This window comes from Anabrus simplex, chromosome 2, assembly GCF_040414725.1.
Source record: "Anabrus simplex isolate iqAnaSimp1 chromosome 2, ASM4041472v1, whole genome shotgun sequence".
Lineage (NCBI taxonomy): Eukaryota > Metazoa > Arthropoda > Insecta > Orthoptera > Tettigoniidae > Anabrus > Anabrus simplex.
The window spans coordinates 555,176,178-555,189,542 of NC_090266.1; the positions used below are offsets into that span (position 1 = coordinate 555,176,178).

The 13,365-nt window shown below is 40.8% G+C and overlaps 1 protein-coding gene across 2 annotated transcripts in view; it reads left to right on the plus strand.

Moving 5' to 3' along the window:
- The window catches only part of LOC136863599 (vitellogenin), a 419,790-nt gene that overhangs the window by 322,322 nt on the left and 84,103 nt on the right, over window positions 1-13,365 (plus strand). The gene's annotated exons all lie outside the window — the stretch shown is intronic.

Consider the following 13,365-nt stretch of genomic DNA (forward strand, 5'->3'; position numbering starts at 1 on the left):
CCTGTGTCTTCTAGCTGCTCCCTGAGTCCTGGTAGCCGGACTACCTGGAACTTTTGAGTCACCAGGATCTCGTAGGCGCGGAGACGGCTTAGGTCCTTAGGGCGGATGATGACCGCCAAGCCAGGGATCACCTCGTGAATGACCTGGGTGATCGGATCCCCTCCGAGGAACTCCGCAATCGCTGTGAGGAGATCGATTATAAGAATCGTCTCCCAGTAGATGCGCTTCCCCATCGGTTGTACACCATCAGCGGCGGGAATCTCTGGTCCGGGGCGGGCTCCAAGCACAGCCTCGCCTGAAATTCCTCTGTAGATACCTTGAAGTCGTAGTCCTTCTGCCTCGCTGGAATGAATAGCTGTTCCATCCTTGTCCTCCTGGAATCAAAACCTGAAAGAGAAATAGCATTAAAAAGTGCTTCCTGACAAAGCTGGTACTGCGTACTTAGAAGTACACAGTATGCAGTGCTCTTTCGGAGATGTACCAACAAATACAGCTGCCTGACTAGTACTTAGAAAGTACAGATCGTCTGGCGAGAAGAGAGAGAGAGAGCGAGTGAGAGGAACACTTCCTTCCAGTACGACAGTCAAGCTCGTCCTCTGATTTACTACCGACCTAGGGACCTAGGGGGATGTTTTCATTCCCCTCCCCGAAGGGGAGATGCGGGCCACTTATAAGGTGACGCCTACTCTCTGGTCAGGAGATTAGACGGGGTCAGGAGATTTGAAAGAAGAAGGAGATGGGTAAACGGTGATGTGTTTATAAGGGAGTTGTGTGGGAGAATTGGCCTCTTGGCTAAGAAGTGCTGTTCTTCAGTGCTTTATTGAGGCTTTGTTACATACATACATAGATTTATAGATACAAGGATTTATATACATGTGTTTTTATAACCAAATTGCGTACGGAGATGGGACGAAGTGAAGGTTTTCACGAGGTTGAGGGAGAAGGTGAAGTGCTAGGATATGGTAAAGGGATGAGAAATTTACCAGGGAGGTGAGTAGGAGGCTGAGGAGGTTAGGTGGAAGCGGGGGTGGTGGATGGTTTCTGAGTGGGGGTGGTAGTAAAGTGTCTGGGTGGAGATGGTGGGATACGGATGTGTGGACTGGGTTGTTGAAGAGGGGATGCAGGCCGGGGACGTGTACCGTGGCGGGGTGAGTTAGGTCGGGTGATGGTTTGGGGAGGAGAGATAGCTGGTGGTCCTCTTTTACACGTGAAGGTCCGACCACGGGCTTCAAAATTCATATAACTCTAACTTCTAATTACTCAGCTATCTTGCAGCCGATCTTCTTGAAACTGCGTACATCACCATATTTAATACTGGGCTACAAGATGGTGTAGTCAGAAATGTTATATCATGTTTCATTCAAGAGATAGTGACATAGAGCACATAGAAGGTTCTATTGTGACGTCATTTATCCTTGGCAAGCTCAGAGCAGCGGGCAGCCGCAAGACTCGCCGTCATATCCGTTGCCTGTGCATACAGTGGTAGTTTCAAATCACCTAGATGGGTGTTAGCTTGCGTTGTCTCAGAAATACTTTGGGCGGGGAATGTCGGCACGCCATTGTCGTTTCAGTATGTATGTATGTATGTATGAATGTATGTATGCATGCATGTATGTATGTATGTATGTATGTATGTATGTATGTATGTATGTATGTATGTATGTATGTATGTATGTATGTATTGCAGATTTAATGTGTCATTCTTCGGTCTTGACCGCGGCATTGTGAGTAGGTACTCACTAAATCATTTTCTAAATCGTTGTTGTCACTTTGTCGAATGATAGACCCGGTATGAAGAAAATCATAATTACTCATATCTATCTATATCTATTTTAAAAGTATTGAAAGTTAGAGAAGATTTAACAGAAACAAAGAAAAACGAAAAGAAGTTACCCGGAAGTTTTATTGAATTTACAGAGAATTTATAATGAATTTATACGTTAAATGAAAACTTGATAACAATAAATAGCGAATTAAATATATTATCGCAGCTGAAAAATGAGCGCAATGTTCACTAGCACTTGTAATGGTAGTATTGGGGATTACTTGAGCTAATTAATTTAATTTCGTGTGGCTATTACTAGCCGAGTGCAGCCCTTGTAAGGCAGACCCCCCGATGAGGGTGGGCGGCTTCTGCCATGTGTAGGTAACTGCGTGTTATTGTGGTGGAGGATAGTGTTGTGTGTGGTGTGTGAGTTGCAGGGATGTTAGGGACAGCACAAACACCCAGCCCCCGGGCCACTGGAATTAACCAATGAACGTTAAATTTCCCGACCCGGCCGGGAATCGAACCCGGGACCCTCTGAACCGAAGGCCAGTACGCTGACCATTCAGCCAACGAGTCATTACTTGAGCTAATGGTTTGTGACGTAGCATAGGATTCAAATGGGCAGAATTCAGATATATTATTAACTTAGTACCATATTTTAGAATAGTAAGAAGGTAAGCAATAATAATAATAATAATAATAATAATAATAATAATAATAATAATAATAATAATAATAATAATAATAATAATAATGAGAAGCAGAAGAAGAAGACGAAAACCCAATAAGCAGAGTTTGGGAAGCGTAGAAAAAGACAAAATGATTCAATATTAGGATGTGAAAAGAATCGATAACAAGATCAATAACAATATTCTTTCTTTAATAAATAAACAACAAACAACAAGTAACAGGACCGATATACTAACGTAGCGATGACAACCTCAATTAAGACTTGAGAAAAATATAATATATCAATAACTTGAACTGGCCGCAAAACATTGATTACAATCAAGATATTTCAGATAAAATCAGATACTCAAGCACAATTACACAATATAAAAAACCTAGAAAGAAGGAGAACCTTATACTGGGGAGGGAAAGGGGGATCACATACAGGGATGGGAAACGGGACGTCGCCGAGCAAAGTAAATAGATGGAATATCTGGGAAAGTATCACCACATAGAGAGAGAGTATTGACGCAAAGGCCTCAATCTACTTGAACCACTTTTTTACATTTGTTTTACGTCGCACCGATACAGATAGGTCTTATGGCGACGATGAGATAGCAAAGGATTAGGAGTGGGAAGGAAGTGGCCGTGGTTTTAAAGTACAGCTCCAGCATTTGCCTGGTGTGAAAATGGGAAACAGCGGAAAACCATCTTCAGGGCTGCTCGAATCCACTAACTCCCGGATGCAAGCTTACAGCTGCCGCGCCCCTAACCGCACGGCCAACTCGCTCGGTCTACTTGAACCAGACCAAAGCCCACGGCGCAACAGCTCCGAAGGACCAAAGCCTAACAGGCGAACGATGCTCAGTCCGAAGGCCTACAGATTACGAGGTGTCGTGGTCAACACGACGAATCCTCTCGGCCGTTATTCTTAGCTTTCTAGACCGGATCTACTTGAACACTGTCATGCAATTACTGATCTATCATTTAATGAAGTAAAATGTGCCCCCAATCAAGTATAACGTTCCAGCTTCAGTTGAATAACTGAGAAAATAACACTGTGATTTAATCACTTAAATTAAGTCCGGCTCCATAGCTAAATGGTTAGTGTGCTGGCCTTTGGTCATAGGGGTCCCGGGTTCGATTCCCGGCTGGGTCAGGAATTTGAAGCATCATTGGTTAATTTCGCTGGCATGGGGCTGGATGTGTGTGCCGTCTTCATCATCATTTCATCCTCATCACGACGCGCAGGTCGCCTACGAGCATCAAATCAAAAGACCTGCACCTGGCGAGCCGAACATGTCCTCGGACACTCCCGCCACTAAAAGCCATACGCCATTTCATTTTACTTATATTAAAATTCATTTACAGGCATAATATATTAATAAAAAAGCTTCAAATAATCATGGATGAACTATGTTCAAACTGAACAACTCAACAAGCACCGAAGTAAAAATGGTTTAATTAAATAATCATAATTAATTTCGAGGTTAACCTCGACAAAAAACAATTACATAAGAGCTGCTTCATTAAATGCATTGAAGAAGAGTTTCTTTTGGCGATAAGTCAGTGGTACATTTGTGTTAAAAACAAACAGGAATGTTAACATCTCCGGACCTGAAAGAAAGGTTTAACTTTTCTATCTTAACGTCCTGACTAAACGAAACATTCATGCTTAAGTGAAATTCCATCACTGGTGGAATCTATTTATATTATATCGGCTTAAAACATAGAGTACAACATGCAATTCGAAAAACAAACTTGATTTTAAAATATCGAACACAACCTAACCCTATTTAGCAACAACGTACAATGGACGCCTTTTAAAATGACTATCACTTATGAAATACAATACCTGAAAACAAACAATAATTACACCTCGTAGGTTAGTATTGAGAGCCGGTCAATATCAGCTGAGGCGTCATGCAGGAGACCTATTTACATCTAGCTAGGATATGCCACATTAACTCTGGAACGCATGTCCAGCTGCTTCAGTTGAGATCACCTAACTTAACCATAATATAACCTCACTAACAGTTCTCCAGAACATAACCTCAACCACTAACAGCGTAACATCTGGACACGGTATCTCCGTTCCATATATAACACAAGAGAAACACATTAAGGCCCAGGTTCTTCAACGAATGTTGTGTTAACACTGCTGTTAAGTAGACTTAAAACACAATTTAACAAAATGGCTGTCTCGTCAAGAATTGTTAATACTAACAAGCTGTTAATAATTGTGTTAAATTAACATGGCACCAGCCCTGTGTTAAACCTGTTGTCAGCTGTTAAAATTTCAAAATGGTAGCACTTAGAAGTCGAAAATTTGAAGCGTTATTGCTGTTTGAAGACTATCTATAACCTGAAGAAGGCAACGGATGACCCATACTAAGAAAAAGCTACTTGTTACAGTTGTCAGAAGAAAGTTTTCTGTAAGGATGCCTAATTATCAAAGTCATAATGAACAAGGCACAAGAAGAAAACGGAAGTAGATTTGAGTTTCCCACAGATTGAAAATTATCAGTGTCGCCATAGCAGCAGTTGCCTTTAGTTCTTCGATGTTACGCTTCAAACTGGTTTCATGTAATTGTAGGAGACTATGTTCATGCGTGCAAGACGATAGTGTGTAGAATTGTGCAAAGAGTTTCTGCTGTCATTCCAGCATTGGCGACGCGTTGCATTATCATTCAGACTTATATCAATTATCACATTTTCCCGGTGTTGTAGGAGCCTTAGATTGCACTCATAAGAATACTGTATAATGAATGTTTTGATAAAATCGTTCGTCCTGTTATTTTTCAAGAAAACTCTCATATATTCAAATTAAATCTATAATAACTTAATGTTTGTCTCTTATTCATTGTAATGGCGCTTTTGTTGCATCTTACTGCACATGTTTGCATCTTTGCGGTCTCCGCTAACCATAACCTATAATGATGTCAACCACGTGTGACAAAATCCAATATACCGCTCGGAGCGCTTGTACACAAGGAAACAAAATACGCTCACTGCCAAATGCGTTCAGAAATCTCACGGGTACGTGTTACTTTGTCTTAACAATTGTTTCGTAACAAATGTTGGAAATGTGTTCGTGAAAAAGGAAACCTTTAACCGCAGAGTGAAATTAATAACAATTGTTAGTTAACGTTTGTTAAGTTAAATTTAACACAGAGATGAAGAAACCGGTCGTAATAAGTATTAAACTAAGGACTCACTTCCAAGAAAAGGTATCGTGGTGACAATCAATAACATTATTCCCAAAAATGAATTGAAATCCCAAGACCTATGGTTGTGGCAATAAACACCACTAAACTGAACTCCCAAAACCTATGGTCGTGGTCGCGAATAATGATCTAACACCAAAAGAACTGTACATTTGCAACTCACTTCGAACTCACTTCGAATAACCCCATACACACCAGGCCTGTCTTATCATTCCCACACAGACACTTTCAACTACCCATGATAATCGCAGCCAAAGTGTAATAAATTGACATGATGTTATTACGAATGAACAAATTGTATTACGACGTCCGAAATTTAATCCTCCACCCAACCATACAACACTTCTAACTTTGACGCCTAAGTAAATCTTCAACACTCGAAATCGTGAAACGATTTCAAGTATATGGACCTTCGGTTACATTCGAAATCCGAACCAAATGATTCAGCTTCCATTTCATTCATAAATAATTCTCAACCTTTCGCAAAATCTATGGGTGGCACTCGGGCCTGAATACATCTGAGCATCACAATACACAAAATCCACAGGGTTTCACAGTTATCCCTGAACAACATCTCAAATTTCACATAATACATAGGGCTCATTTTCCCTGTTACGCAACTTGTGCTCCACATCAAGAAAACTGCTTGAATACATTTTTGATTCGATTCTCATTAGTCCCAACCGATAACTGTAGCTTCTGACATTCCACACTTATCATAGGCCTCAAAGTTATCCCAGAATTTATACCATCTAATTTATTTTCTCATAAATGTCTTGAATCACAAACTTCTCAGAATTTATACTCTCAACATTTTAATAATAATAATAATAATAATAATAATAATAATAATAATAATAATAATAATAATAATAATAATAATAATTTATCATCAAAATTATTATTATGCTTATCAATGCTTGGTGGTCATTACTAATTTCTAAACAATCCCCTTCTACAGCACGACGAGGGCACGCTTCAAACACATCTGGAAACCATGCGAAATAATTTCTCCTTTATTATTATTATTATCGTTAATGGGTTTGATGCTGTATAAATCAGCAATATAAGCACGCCATTATGCTACAAAAAGTGGTGAAATACAACTTAAGTGTCCACTTATTTGCGTGCTATTGAGCATTTTTATGAAATGCAAACGTAAGATCCCTTTACTAGACTCACGCGATTTACCCACACCAATACATAAAATCGCGATCGTGAATAAACAACTGAATTAAAAACATAAAATCAGACCCTACTTACAGCTGCGGCTGTTCCACCAGTACACGAAGTCCGTGCATAGTTTGTTAGACTGTCGGTGTTCACTGATAAAACAGATACACACTTCTCCGAGATAAGACACAGTGTGTTAATCAATGCACATGATAAATCATAATTAGTAAGATTGTAAGAAAACCGCATAAAAAATCACAAACGTGAAGAAACACGCTTACCGTACTTTCACTGTCCATAACTTGCTTTACAATACACTAGAGCAATTTTATGCAAGATTTCTGGTTTAAATCTATGGCGTGTAAGTTCATGTTAATAAAAATAAAATAATCATAAATGAAACAAATTACTCAAAAACGTAATCAAATAATTGAAAAAAATTAAATTAATAAAAGTAATTATAAGTAATCGAAATGTCCGTAGTATGAGCGCCAGAGTTCACCAGAATGGATCTCTCGAATTTTAATAGAGAATGATAAATCTTCCTCTCCCAAGGCGTGTACATAAAGCTGCGTACTGGTACATCTGCTACAGTCCTTACCTAACCTTCTGAAAACGACTAAATAGGTAGGAACTGCACCTAGCTTCAGCAATAACTACACTGATTCTAAAATAACTAACTATATTCTCAATAAACTCCGTGCATGAGCACCTCATCAATACACCAAAATATACATATAATACACACACACAAAATAGTGCTGGAAGACTCCATATTTACAACAACAACAATGAAAACAGTAGGAAAACGCAAACGAGGACTAAGCCAGCTTTGCAGTTAGTCCGTTGAACAATGCACATATATGTAGATAAGTACCATTCACTGTCTCTGTGTATCAACACGACTTGTAGATTCTCATAATTGGCACTTATTATATCACACAGATTCTGTACCTCATAATACTGTGTTCACTGACTCTAACACTTGCTTTAAAAATCTATTCATTTGAGCAACACACGCTTGTCGTTCCTGAACAAAAATTATGGAAAGTCTAAGATAGCTTTCACCAACATATACACTGACTGACAGTGACAATGCAACACCAAGGAGGAGTGGTTCGAAAGGGATGAAAGTTGGGGAAAAAACAGATTCGGCACGGAAGAATAATTGATGTTTATTTCAAACCGATATGCAGGTTACACAAAGCGCACGGCATCGACTCAGTAGGATGTAGGACCACCGCGAGCGGCGATGCACGCAGAAACACGTCGAGGTACAGAGTCAATAAGAGTGCGGATGGTGTCCTGAGGGATGGTTCTCCATTCTCTGTCAACCATTTGCCACAGTTGGTCGTCCGTACGAGGCTGGGGCAGAGTTTGCAAACGGCGTCCAATGAGATCCCACACGTGTTCGATTGGTGAGAGATCCGGAGAGTACGCTGGCCACGGAAGCATCTGTACACCTCGTAGAGCCTGTTGGGAGATGCGAGCAGTGTGTGGGTGGGCATTATCCTGCTGAAACAGAGCATTGGGCAGCCCCTGAAGGTACGGGAGTGCCATCGGCCGCAGCACATGCTGCACGTAGCGGTGGGCATTTAACGTGCCTTGAATACGCACTAGAGGTGACGTGGAATCATACGCAATAGCGCCCCAAACCATGATGCCGCGTTGTCTAGCGGTAGGGCGCTCCACAGTTACTGCCGGATTTGACCTTTCTCCACGCCGACGCCACACTCGTCTGCGGTGACTATCACTGACAGAACACAAGCGTGACTCATCGGAGAACACGACGTTCCGCCTTTCCCTCATCCAAGTCGCTCTAGCCCGGCACCATGCCAGGCGTGCACGTCTATGCTGAGGAGTCAATGGTAGTCTTCTGAGCGGACGCCGGGAGTGCAGGCCTCCTTCAACCAATCGACGGGAAATTGTTCTGGTCGATATTGGAACAGCCAGGGTGTCTTGCACATGCTGAAGAATGGCGGTTGACGTGGCGTGCGGGGCTGCCACCGCTTGGCGGCGGATGCGCCGATCCTCGCGTGCTGACGTCACTAGGGCTGCGCCTGGACCCCTCGCACGTGCCACATGTCCCTGCGCCAACCATCTTCGCCACAGGCGCTGCACCGTGGACACATCCCTATGGGTATCGGCTGCGATTTGACGAAGCGACCAAACTGCCCTTCTCAGCCCGATCACCATACCCCTCGTAAAGTCGTCTGTCTGCTGGAAATGCCTCCGTTGACGGCGGCCTGGCATTCTTAGCAATACACGTGTCCTGTGGCACACGACAACACGTTCTACAATGACTGTCGGCTGAGAAATCACGGTACGAAGTGGGCCATTCGCCAACGCCGTGTCCTATTTATCGTTCGCTACGTGCGCAGCACAGCGGCGCATTTCACATCATGAGCATACCTCAGTGACGTCAGTCTACCCTGCAATTGGCATAAAGTTCTGACCACTCCTTCTTGGTGTTGCATTTGCTCTGTCAGTCAGTGTATTACCAGGCCGCCAGAAGTGATACCATACCCAGTGCCTAAGCACTCTACAGTTTGGAAGTCAGCCACTTTCCACAAACATAGAAATACTATGTTCCGCAAACGTTTGAAGTCCAGTCCAGTATAATGCAGCAGTGTCACCCCAGTACCGTATACCCAGTTCCTTCCTCTGTTATCACACAAGCTTATATAGACATCCGCCTTCCCCTTCCTCTCAAAAGGTACGTCGAGATTAATCCTGGACAGCCAATCACGAGTAGATTCCCTTGTCAAGGCCACGCCCTGAATCTTTCCCAGTGTCACAAGGCAATCACAAAATCAACAAACTCTGGGCTGTTTCACATGAGTCATCGGATGTGTCCGACTACTACAACAAGTCCACCTCGTCGGACTTAGGGCTATACACATGACTCACCCAATTTTTTCAAGTTAAGGTAGCACCGTTTTCTCAACCGTTGCACAAAAATATCACTCATACTACATATGGAGACCTTCTAGGTTAAAATATTAAGAATAAAAATACAAATGAATTAATAATAATAATAATAATAATAATAATAATAATAATAATAATGATAATGATAATAATAGGAAAAATGACAATAATATTTCTCACTTCTGCATACAGTGCGAGGGTGTGATATATGTACTATTACAGGCGTTTGTCCCTTAAAATTAGCTTCATTGCTGAGAATGACCTTTTTACATCTACGGATGTGAGAGGACAGTACTTGCGTTCAGAAGCGAGTGTAAGTGCTAAACATTCTGGTAGATCCACATTTCAGTACCAGCCAATAATTTTTATATAGCTACCATGAAGTACCACGGATTTCGTTTGCGGACAACAGGATATTTTGTTTGCAGACTGTGCCGGATGTTTCCTTCAGTTTCTCCATTATATCCAGCTCATCACTACGACGCAACCCGCGCGTTCCTAGTTTCTTGATTGATTCTGGTATGATTTGGAAGTATGTTTTGATAAGAAGCAGTTCCCTTTGAACCGTTTCATCGCTTAAAACCACTTTCCCCTCCTCAATCACGTCCTCCAATCACACGCTTCACTCGATCGAAGTGGAGACAATAGAAAAGTGCAGCTTCAATCCAAGTTTCCCAGCGAGTGAAGATTGGCTCTACAGGAAGGAGAACGTTCGTAGGCTATTTTTGTAAGCCTCTGTCCGGAGATGCGCTTTTGCAAACAGTTCCTTCGTAGTGGATATTAGTTTGTCCACATTTGGAAGTCGTGACCTTATTTCTTCTGCAACTTTGTTAAGGCCGTGAGCTGCGCACGTTGAGTGAATAAAATTAGTATAAAATGCCTTCAATGCTGCGATGGCTTTTGAGATGTAGCAGGCACGAACTAACTGTCGTGCCAAAGTTAAGGCCAGAACAGGCGTATCAAATCATTGATAAAGCGAGCGATTGTAGAATGATTTGCCTTTCAAACACTTTGCAAGAGATATGATACGGGATAACCGGTTCATCTCCAATTTTCCGACAGGCATGTTTGTTACGTATCTTTCATTTATTCGTAGTCTCATCTAAAACTCGCCAGATCAGACAGTCAAGTAACTCAATTCGGATTTCTTTCATCACCGAATTGTAACATTTGTCCAAGTACGCTTTCCGAACTCTAGACTCTTAAGGAGTATTCTGGTTGCAATATTTCTTAAGAAAACTACGGAAATAAAGGTTGGTTAATCTATTCCATAGAATATTTGCACCAATAATTGTGTGACACAAATCAGGGGTAAACATAATTTGTTCCAAAGATCTTGTAACAGTAAGATTTATTTTGCCTTACCAGTACCATATCGCTTAGCATTTATATGAGCTGAGGTATTAGAGTGCTGTAAGCTGGTACTTGTTTCACAGAGAACCTGTTTGTCATAAATACGACAAACCATAATTTTATCATCTGTGATATGATCTGTGTCGCCTCCATTCGAGTATTTTGTATGGGAACTTATACAACGGCACCGTCCGTAGCTTTTCTTAAACGTCAGACTTGGAAACACATCACCGGACAGTTCAATAACAACACGGCAATAATCTTCACTGAAATATTTAACTATTAACTCACATTTACACTCCTGAGATACATCGTACATTTCAGGAGCTGTTAGAGTTCTGAGCACTGCACGCAGAATAATTTGTTTTGCTCATAGCAATGTTGTTCGCCGCACTCAGATTCCTGTAGCCCATCAGCAAGTAAGCGACTTCCTATACGGCATTAAGCCATTTCACCTGTAGTGCCCTTTCCATCCCCTCAGAAGCAATATTTACCCCGTTCTCGGTTCGGATTAATGACAAGCCACGCATGACGGTGTGTAAATACCTCTTTGCTTGTGAAACATGTTAAAATAGGCTTAATTAAAGTAAAAAACATGTACAATGAATTCGAAGCTCGAAATGCATGCACTAATTTCAAATATATGCAAATATGCATATATATGAACTATTAAACATAATAATTCCTCTAATTTCACATTCAAACGAACTTCTTTGTCGGTTTTGGAATTCTACGTTTCGACAAAAGAATATGCATAAAATTCCGATGTCTATTGATGACTACTAATTTCCATTTTTTCTCTAAAATCACGCTACAGTCAAAATGAAGACTTTAAACAAATTTTTACGACACATACTTAATTATCGACTTAATTATTACTGGCATAATGGTAGTGATAATTAAATCCGAAATTAACCTGTAATTTGACACTACTACGAATATAAGTTTGAAAGAACACATTTTAAGAATACAAACTCGGTTTGCTGGTGTTGATGATTGATTTAAAATTACAGATTATTAAAGTGACGTTTAATCTAATACTATGAACAAATATAAACTCGAAGGAACACTTTTAATCTTGCGCCACACACAAGCTGCATTTCTAATCTAATCTCTTGAACGGAGATGTATACATCTTCAACTTAAAATGTGGGGTTGCTATAACCACCAAAGCTGTAGGGAAAAATCCCGAACGTTAAACAGCACGTTATACACTTTCAACCGTACATAAGAGGAATTATTTACGAACCTTTAATGCAACAGATTCGCATTATACTCCATTCCAGTGGTTGCCTCAAGTTTATTTAACTATGCTGTTGCATACATTGATCGCTATAACACTGATTATCTTGACATTGTTTTTACTTATAATACGCAACAAAACGGAACACAAATTCTAGCCAAAAAGTACACTTTAATATTTCCGTATTTAAACGCATTCTGTTTTATTTCTTGTCTGGAGGGAATGATCTGTATCACACGCAATCCCGTTGCTACTGACCATATGATACAGCATGGAAAATACACGTTCTCCCGATAAGATAGCGTTGAGCAGTTAGCGAACGCTCCCTTTTGTCAAGCCCAGTTAAACGAGATATCAGTGCTTCATTGACGATGGCCAAAGGAACCGATGTTACATTCCATTTAACATTCAAATTTTCATTTAAATAACTATTATTGCAAACCTCCCCACAACCTTGCTAATCTTATTCGTGAGAATACCACGAGGCTGAATTTTGAATCTTATTAATTGGTAATGAAGCGTACATGTTCGTGTCCTACTGTTAGGAGTTTATGGACCTAACACTCCGAAACTTAAATTTCACATATCTATCACTAATTGCTTCCTGACATAATCTAAATTCGAATTCCTTGCAGAAATTTCGTTGAAAAAGACTCCTCAACACTGGACTTTGATGAAGATGCTTGTTGTGTAAAGGGGCCTGACATCTGAGTCATCGGTCCCAACTGGACTTTGCCCCGGTAAGTGAGTCGCTCCAGAATTTCGACGTGGAGGCTGCCCCAATCTCTTGAATAAAATGACGCAGATTCTCCTCCACCATCTAACTGTGTAGGGACTCCAACCCATAATGGGATGTGGTGTAACATTGGAGTTTCTTAATCATTATGTCTTGAAATCGTAAGAAACTTAAAGAACTTACACTGGAAACAATCCAAAAATTCAGGCCATCATATCTCCACTCTCGGAATGATTTCTGATCACTTTTAAATACCTAAAATGCC